Below are 9,058 nucleotides of genomic sequence, written 5' to 3' on the forward strand. Positions count from 1 at the left end.
ACAGCTTATTCTCCAACTCGTATGGGTGAGCTTTCCTCATCACTAGGTCGCCAACCTGAAACTGTCGCGGCTTTACCTTAGAGCTATATTGCCGCTCTACTCTTCTCTTCGTCGCTTCAGCTTTTATTCTGGCTTCTTCCCTGGCTTCTTCTAGCAGATCCAGGTTTACCCGCCTCTCTTCATTGGACTCCTCCACCACAAAGTTTAGAAAACGTGGTGAGCTTTCATGTATTTCTACTGGAATCATCGCGTCCGACCCGTACACCAAACTGAAGGGCGTCTCCATAGTAGAGGATTGGGGCGTGGTGCGATATGCCCATACAATCCTTGGCACCTCTTCCGCCCACGCCCCTTTGGCTTTCTCTAACCTTCTTTTTAACCCCCTCAGCAGAACTCTGTTTGCCGACTCTACTTGTCCATTGGTCTGGGGGTGTTCAACCGACGCGAACACTTGTTTGATTCCTACTTTAGCACACAGATTTCTCAACTGCTGACTGGCAAACTGGGTCCCGTTGTCAGATATCAGGCGCCTAGGTACGCCAAAGCGACACACAATGTTTCTCCACACGAAATGCTGTACCTTATGCGCAGTGATCTGTGCCATGGGCTCTGCCTCTATCCACTTAGTGAAGTATTCGATGGCGACGATCAGATACTTCATCTGCCTGATTGCCAGTGGGAAAGGGCCCAGGATGTCAATTCCCCATGTATGGAAAGGCCACGGGCTGTATATGGACCGCAACTCTTCTGGCGGCGCCTTGTGCCAATCGGCGTGCTTTTGGCATTGCCTACACCGCTGGGCGTGGCGTGCGCAATCCTCTTTCACTGTTGGCCAGAAGAAACCTGCGCGTACTACCTTGGAGGCTAAGGATCTTCCCCCTACATGGCTTCCGCAGATGCCTTCGTGTAGCTCCGCCATTATCCTGGTGCACTCATCGCCACTGACGCATGTTAGGATAGGGTGAGTGAAGCCGTGCCTGAACAGCACCCCATCCACCAAAGTATATCTTGCGGCATTTCTTTTGACTTTTTTACCCTCTTCAGGGTCCACTGGGAGAGCCCCATCTGCCAGGTATCGCTTATAGGGCGTCATCCAGGTGTCTCCCTTGGACAAGACACATACCTGCATCTACTCTTCCTCAGGCACACCCGCGAACATGCTGATGCGGGGCGCCCTCTGCGTATCTTGGGTCAAAGAGGAATGACTCCTCGGCCTTCCCCTTGATGTATAAATCTGGAGGACATCCACCCTGTTGTCTTCCATGAATCGACGCGGAGCTTTGAGAGTCTCCTGGATCACTGTCCTCTGTCTACCCCCTTGCCTGAGCTGGCCAGCTTTGGGAGCAGGTCAGCTCTGGCATTCTGCTCCCTTGGGACGTGTATCAACTCAAGAGCGTTGAACGCCCCCCTCAACAACTGGACGTATTTTAGATACGCCGCCATCTGTGGGTCCTTCGCCTGGAACTCACTCGACACCTACCCCGTAATCAACTGAGAGTCGCTCTTCACCAGGAGGTTCTGTGCGCCCATCTCCTTGGCCAAGAGCATTCCTGCTATCAGGGCTTCATATTTTGCCTGATTGTTACTTGCCTTGGAGGTGAAACGCAAGGCCTGCTCGATCAGTATGCCGTCGGGTCCCTCCAAGACTATTCCTGCACCGCTCCCTTGTTGGTTTGAAGAGCCATCAACCGAGAGCAGCCACTGCGAACTCGCTTCCACCTCTTGCTCACCTCCGGGCGAAAGTTCTGCTACAAAATCTGCGTACACCTGCCCTTTGATGGATCCTCTAGGCTCGTACTGGATGTCGAATTCTGACAGTTCCACTGCCCAGCGAACCATTCTTCCTGCCACATCGGGTTTCTGCAGCACTTTCTGTATAGGGAGATTGGTCATCACCACCACCGTAAAACTGTGGAAGTAATGACGGAGCCTCCTAGCTGAGAACACTACCGCCAGCGCCGCCTTCTCTAGTGCTTGGTACCTCGTCTCAGCCCCCTGTAAGGCCTTGCTTACGAAGTAGATGGGCTTCTGACTCTGGTCCTGCTCTTGGACCAACACAGAACTGATGGCCCGCTCCGTTACAGTAAAATACAACCGGAGGGGCACGCCCGTTACCGGCTTGCAGAGGACCGGTGGCGCCGCCAGGTACTCCTTCAGCTTAATGAAAGCCGCTTCGCATTCATCAGTCCATGCAAAGCGACTGTTTCTCTTGAGGCAATGGAAGTACGGGTGCCCCTTTTCTCCTCCAGCGGAAACAAACCTCGAGAGCACCGCCATCCGCCCTGTCAACTGTTGCACCTCCTTTACCGATGTCGGGCTCCGCATGGCGATAATAGCCGCACATTTGTCGGGGTTCGCCTCTATCCCCCTCTCGGTGAGCAAAAAACCCAAGAACTTACCGGCCTCTACCCCGAAAACACACTTCTCGGGGTTCAACTTGAGGCGGTACTTGGATATTGTGTGGAACAACTCCTCCAGGTCTGCCATGTGCTGCACCCTCTTTTGCGACGCCACCACCATGTCGTCTACATAAGCGTACACATTCCTCCCAAGCATTGGCGCCAGGACCTTGTCCATTAGCCTCTGGTACGTGGCGCCCGCATTTTTCAGCCCAAAGGGCATCACCTTATAGCAGTAACTGCATGTCTCAGTCATGAATGCAGTCTTGCTCTCGTCTCTTGGGTGCATCTTGATTTGGTTGTACCCTAAAAAGGCGTCCAGGAAACTTAGCACCTTGCTGCCGGACGCACTGTCTACTAAGGCGTCGATGCGGATACGAGTCCTTTGGGCATGCCTTGTTCAGGTCCGTGAAGTCAACACACATCCTCCACTTTCCGTTCGCCTTTTTCACCAAGACGACGTTGGCGAGCCACTCAGGGTACTGAATCTCCCTGATGTGGCCAGCGCTCAGCAGCTTCTGCGTTTCGTCTTTCACCACCTGTTGTCGTTCCTCATTGAACTTTCTCCTTCTCTGACACACGGGGCGGACCGTGGCGTCCATGCTGAGGTGGTGACACAGGAAATCGGGGTTGATGCCTGGCATGTCCGAGGCGGACCATGCGAAGGCGTTCAGGTGGCGCGAAATCACTTCTGCCACCCCCTCCTGTTCTTCTGGGCTTAGCGAACTTCCTAACTTGAAAGTCTTGCCGCCAATCTCCCTTTCTACGGCGCTAGCCGCAGGTTGCTCCCTGCTATTATCTTCGACAGGCGCCGCCTCTTCCACGGGCGCCGCCTCTTCCATGGGCGTCGCCTCTTCCACGGGCACCGTGTCGTCAGGGCCTCCCTCCATTTGCACATCTGCTTCGGGCATCGCCCTCTCCGCTATGACCTCTTCAGGCGTCAGCCCAGCGGGCGTCGCCTCAATCATCGTCGCGTCCACGCTCGGCGGACGTTCATACACCATGAATACGCCTCTCTTCGTTTTCAGGCTGTTTTCATAGCATTTCCTCGCCTCCTCCTGGTCTGACCTGATGACTATCACCCGGCCACTGAGGTCCGGCAGCTTCATCTTCATGTGACGGGTGGAGGACACCGCGCTCAGACGGTTTAACGCCGGTCTGCCCAGCAAAATATTGTAGGCAGAATTAGCGTTCACGACGAGGTACCGGATGCTCTCGGTACGGGAGGCCTCTCCGTCTGTGAACGTAGTCCTCAACTCCAGGTACCCCCGGACTTCTACCTGGTTATCCCCGAACCCATACAAACATCCCGTATAGGGACTCAGCAGATCGGGGGACAACCGTAACTTATTAAAGGTCGACAGAAACATGACGTCTGCCGAGCTTCCTTGATCAACAAGCACTCTGTGGACCTTCCTTCCAGCTGTGACGACTGAGATGACAACGGGGTCGTTGTCGTGGGGTACCACATCTCGGAGGTCTCTTCTTGTGAACACAATATCTGACTCCCAAGGCTCCCCCGAGAGCCTCTCTTCGATTGAATTCACCCCCCTCGCGTATTTCTTCCGCTGGGAGGCGGTGGGTCCTCCGCCGGAAAAACCTCCAGCAATGGTGTGGACCTCGCCAAGCACAGGCATCTCGTGTGCTGGCTCATCTGCCGGCGGCGGCAAGGTGGCGGTCGTTGTGGAATCTGCGACATAATCTTTCAAAAACCCAGTCCTACCCAGCTCATCTAGCTGGTAGCCCAACGACAGGCAATTATCAATTTGGTGCCCGAAAGCCTCGTGGAATTCGCACCAAGAGTCTTTACGGGGCCCTAACACCTTGTCGGTCTTCGCCGGTCGCCTCAGCCTCTCAGCTATGTTGGGCACGGCGATCAAATCCTTCAACTCAACCACGAAGTTGTACCTCGCCGGTCTTGCTCTTTCTCTGGCGGGGAGTTCGCCTCCTGCTGGGCCTCGGGGCTGGGGCTTTCTGGCCTCGTAGGGGCGTCTCGCCTCTGGCTTCTTTCTCCCCGTCGTGGTCTCATTGACTCTGACGGGTTGAACTCGCGCCGGTCCCCTCGGGCGTGAGGGCACGGCGCTGGTGCGCTTCACACATACCTCCCCTTCCGAAGCAATATGCTCTACCGCCCTGCGCCGTAATTCAGCGAAAGTCCTAGGGCGATTGCGGATAATGGATTCTCCGAAGGGGCCGGGGCACACGCCTTTCACAAATGCGTACACGATCATAGGCTCCTCTGTTGTGCCAACCTTCATGACCTGGGCCCCGAAGCGATTGATATACTCCTTCAGGGTCTCCCCCTGATACTGCTTCACATCGAACAGGTCGTAGGAGACCGGCGGCGGGGCCTTGTTGGCTAAGTACTGTTCTCGGAACAATCGCGACAATTGGCGGAAAGATGTGATATAACCTTCTGGGAGGCTAATGAACCAGTCCATAGCCATCCCGGTCAGGGTGCTCATGAAGAGCTTGCACTTGGCTGCATCAGAACCGCCTATCAGGACCATCTGCGTGTGAAATGCAGCCAGGTGCGTCTCTGGGTCCTCCATCCCGGAGAAGATCACCTTGGGTCCCGCGAACGTGTTCGGGATCGCTGCGTCTAGGATCTCCTGTGAGAAAGGAGTGGAAAACTCCCTTGGTGGGGAATGGTTCTCCATCTCGTCATGCCCTGGCCGCCTCCTATCGTTTCTCAGGCCCTGGCGCAACTCCTCATTCACACGGTGGAGCTCTTCGTTCCGCTCATGCGAGGCGTCAAGGTCTGCCTGCATGCGTTCCTGCTCCATTTTCGAATCCGCCATGTCCTGCTGCAGCCCCCTCATTATTTCCAGGACCTGCTGCATGGATAGGTCTGCTGGGGCTGCGCGTGCTGCTCTTCGTCTGGTGGGGGCCATTGTCACTCCAACCTCCTTCAGCGCTATTGTAACCTGGTAGATTTTCTCGAACTTGTGATGGGACTGATGTTTTATATCGGCCCCACGGTGGGCGCCAAATGTTCCGTCCGGTTGACCGGGACGTCTTCGTGCGCGACCTCAACCGTCAGCTAGGGACTCCTTCCCACTGGTTGCATGTGGATTCCTGCAAAAAAGAGGACAAAAAGGTGCCCTAGCGGCCGTGTGCACTCCGACGCTCAAGTCAGCCAGCAAGAAACACCAAAACTGTGCACCTCCGTATCTGAGCACCGCGTATGGCACTCTGAAGGTGGTAAAATAACTGTGTATATGTGTGTGTTGTCTCCTTCAGGCAAAAATATTCCCCAGTCACTTGTACGTAACCCTGAAGCACGAGGAAGCAACTAGAGAGTTCTCTGGTAAATTTGCCGAAAGTTCCAACCCTTTTTCCAACATTCTCTGCGCTATTTAAACTACCCTAGCATTTAAAGCGCCTTAAAGCGCTTTTAATCACAAACGTAACGCACTCATTAAAGCGCTTAATTAGAAAACGTAGCGCATTTAAGACGTTGAAACGCTCGGGAGCCATTATAGTACCTGAATGCTCGAAAGGGAAACTGTATTGAATAACTTTTAATTACCTGGCACCTGACTAAAGTGTTTCTATTCTGGCATGGCTGTCGTACACGTGGAGGGCCTCACGACGCCTAGACCCCATCTGGGGGCGCTTCGGCCCACCTGGGGACGTTTCTACGTGTGAGTCCTCCTGCTAGGAGTGCTACTGCGCTAGGGGTGACTTTTTGGGTGCCAACTCATGCCCCCAAGTATCTAGTCACTTACTTTGAGAGCGTATATGCCTTCCTTTTGTACTCTGCACCCGGTTGCCCTGGGCGTGACTTTCCTCTTGAGTCGTATCTGCCCCACGGGCGTCTCTGGGGCGACAGGAGCACTTCACGAGTCAGGCTGCCCTTCAGTGGTACTATTACTATGGCCTTGAAGCCACCTTTCCTCTTGAAGCCACCTGAGGCCTTCCCACGGCGTCGCTCCCTCCATAGTCTTTCCTACCCATGGGTATCGGGGAACCACACCGTGATTACCTTACTTTAGCACTGTTTGATCTGGCGACGCCCTGGTTGGGCGACGCCTTCACCTAGGCTACGCCTTGCCTTGGCGACGCTTCCCCTTGGCGCCTCTCCAACTAGGCGACGCCTCGCATTGACTTTGACTCCACCGCCGTTGAATTTGACTTTGACTTAGTCAACGCCCGGATACGGGACGGTACAGGTGTCATATAATTTTCTGAATTGATATTGATCCTTTGAGCATTTTATGTTTTAGTTTGAGTTCATGCTTGTATTCTAGACCTATACAAGTTCCAATACATCATTTTCTATTATGTCTTTGCTAGTTGATAATCTTGTTTTTTATTCCTATTAGGATTCCTCTGTTTCTGAAAAAGTGTGCTTACTGTTTTTCTTATTGCAATTGATTTACTCCCTGGAAAATTCTGAAATTCGGGATTTGTGATATTCAAAGTTTTAAAAAAGAGTAGAAAAAAGAATCATTAAAAAATTCAAAGTACACAAAAAATGATAAATAAAATAAAAAAAGTGTACAATTCTGCCGAAAAGAATACGGTAATCTGGCAGCGATTTTAAAAAATTTATCTCAATTAATTGGCTTACTGTTTTTAATTGATTCCAGTGCCATTTTTGAGTTAACATCTTGAAGTTTCTGTGGTTTAAATTTCATAATCCAGTTCGCTCTACATAATTCCAGTTAAATCAGTGAATATCAAGCACAGTTTGCATTAAAAAAAAAAAAATTCTAGTAGCTAAATTTTTTGTTTTCTTCATCTACTCTAGTGCTTTTCCTTAAGTATTCTTTTGTGTGCCTACTTTTCTCATTGAGTTCTTTATTTTCTTGATTGTCTTTCATTCTTACTCTTTGAGTTTGTCTTACAAATAGTATTCCTTTTGCAATTACCTTTCCTTGCTTATACCTTTTCTTGTTTGTCTTTATTGTCTCATTGGTTTTGTGATGGTTGCTCTTGAGATTGGTGTGCTTGCTTTGACATATTTCATTTGAGGATTCCAAGGCCTCAAGATCAGATTGGTGCAAGAACATTATTTCTTTGAGAGTGATATCTTTTTTCAGCCTCATTTCACTTCGGCAGTTTCATTGCCAAAGCTCACTGTTTTTGCTAATTTTTAACTTGTTTGCTGTTTTTGTGTGTTTGCTGTTTTTAATTACAAATGGCTGGATTTTCAAGTGATGCATCCTACAGGCAGAATTCTCCTTCCAAAGCTTCAATCCTTGGTGAATTACATGAAGCTCAAAGAACCATTAGACGGTTGGAGGAGAAATTGCAAAAGATGGAGGTGCAACAAGCTAGACCATCTCCTTCAATTCATGATGAGCATCATAGACCTTCAACAAGAGCTTCTTCGAATGATGTTGGCCATGAAGATGAGCATAGGAGAAGGAGAACTCCACCTCAAGTCCATGGACAAAGACATCATCATCAAGGAGAAAGAAATCACTATGGCAATGGCTTCTATCATGATGCAAAGTCCAAGCTTCCTTCGGTCAAGCTACCTTGTTTTAATGGTTCTAGTGATCCAAATGTATATTTAGATTGGGAGGCTAAGTGTGAACAAATTTTTGAGATCCATGAGATCCAAGATGAGCATAAGCTTAAGTTAGCCACCCTAGAGTTTAGTGATTATGCCATGAAATGGTGGCATGGAATTGTAAAGGACATTATCTATCACAAGGGTCCTCCCGTGGACTCTTGGAACTCTTTGAAGGATCATATGCGCGCTACGTTCGTACCCCCACATTTTAGGAAAGACCTCATGTTGAGACTCCAACGGTTTCAACAAGGAACGCTAAATGTGGATGAATATTATAAGGAGCTTGAGACGCTTGTGCTTAAAATTGAATTAGAAGAAAGTGAAGAAGCCATGGTTGCTAGGTTTGTGAGTGTTCTTAGGAAGGATATTCAAGACATTGTTGAGTTATAAGAGTATTCATCATTGGGCTCTTTAGTTCATCTTGCAATGAAGGTGGAAGCCCAACTTGCTAAGAAAAACTCTTTTAAAAATGCTTCCAATGATGGATACTACTCCAAGTCTTGGAGAAACAAAACTTCTTTTTCTAAACATCCTTCCAAAGATTCTTCTTTCAAACCCAAGGAATCTAAGCCATCTACTTCTAGACCTAAGTCTCCCACTAGAACATTTAATACTAAATGCTTTAAATCTATGGGTTATGGTCATATTGCTGCAAATTGTCCTTCCAAACGAAGTATGTACATGCATGAGGGCATTGTAGTTAGTGAGCATGATTCGGATTCTCCAAAGCATTCATTGCATTCTCATGCATCTAGTGAGGAAGAGAGCGAATGTCCACTTGAAGGGGACTTGTTAGTTGTGAGAAGACTTCTTGGACAAGTTTCACAACCTTTTGATGAAAGTCAAAGGGAAAATATTTTCCAAACAAGATGTCTTATTCAAAACAACATTTGTTCCTTGATAGTGGATGGGGGTAGTTGTGCAAATGTGGCTAGTACAAGAGTAGTAGATAAGCTTGGATTGCCTACTATCTCTCATACAAAGCCCTACAAATTACAATGGCTTAGTGAAGTAGGAGAAATAATTGTTAATAAACAAGTCCTCATCCCTTTCTCCATTGGAAAATACAAAGATGAGGTATTATGTGATGTTGTGCCCATGGAAGCCACTCATGTTCTTTTGGGAAGGCCTT

The sequence above is a fragment of the Phaseolus vulgaris genome, chromosome 11 (assembly GCF_000499845.2).
Source record: "Phaseolus vulgaris cultivar G19833 chromosome 11, P. vulgaris v2.0, whole genome shotgun sequence".
Taxonomy (NCBI): Eukaryota; Viridiplantae; Streptophyta; class Magnoliopsida; order Fabales; family Fabaceae; genus Phaseolus; species Phaseolus vulgaris.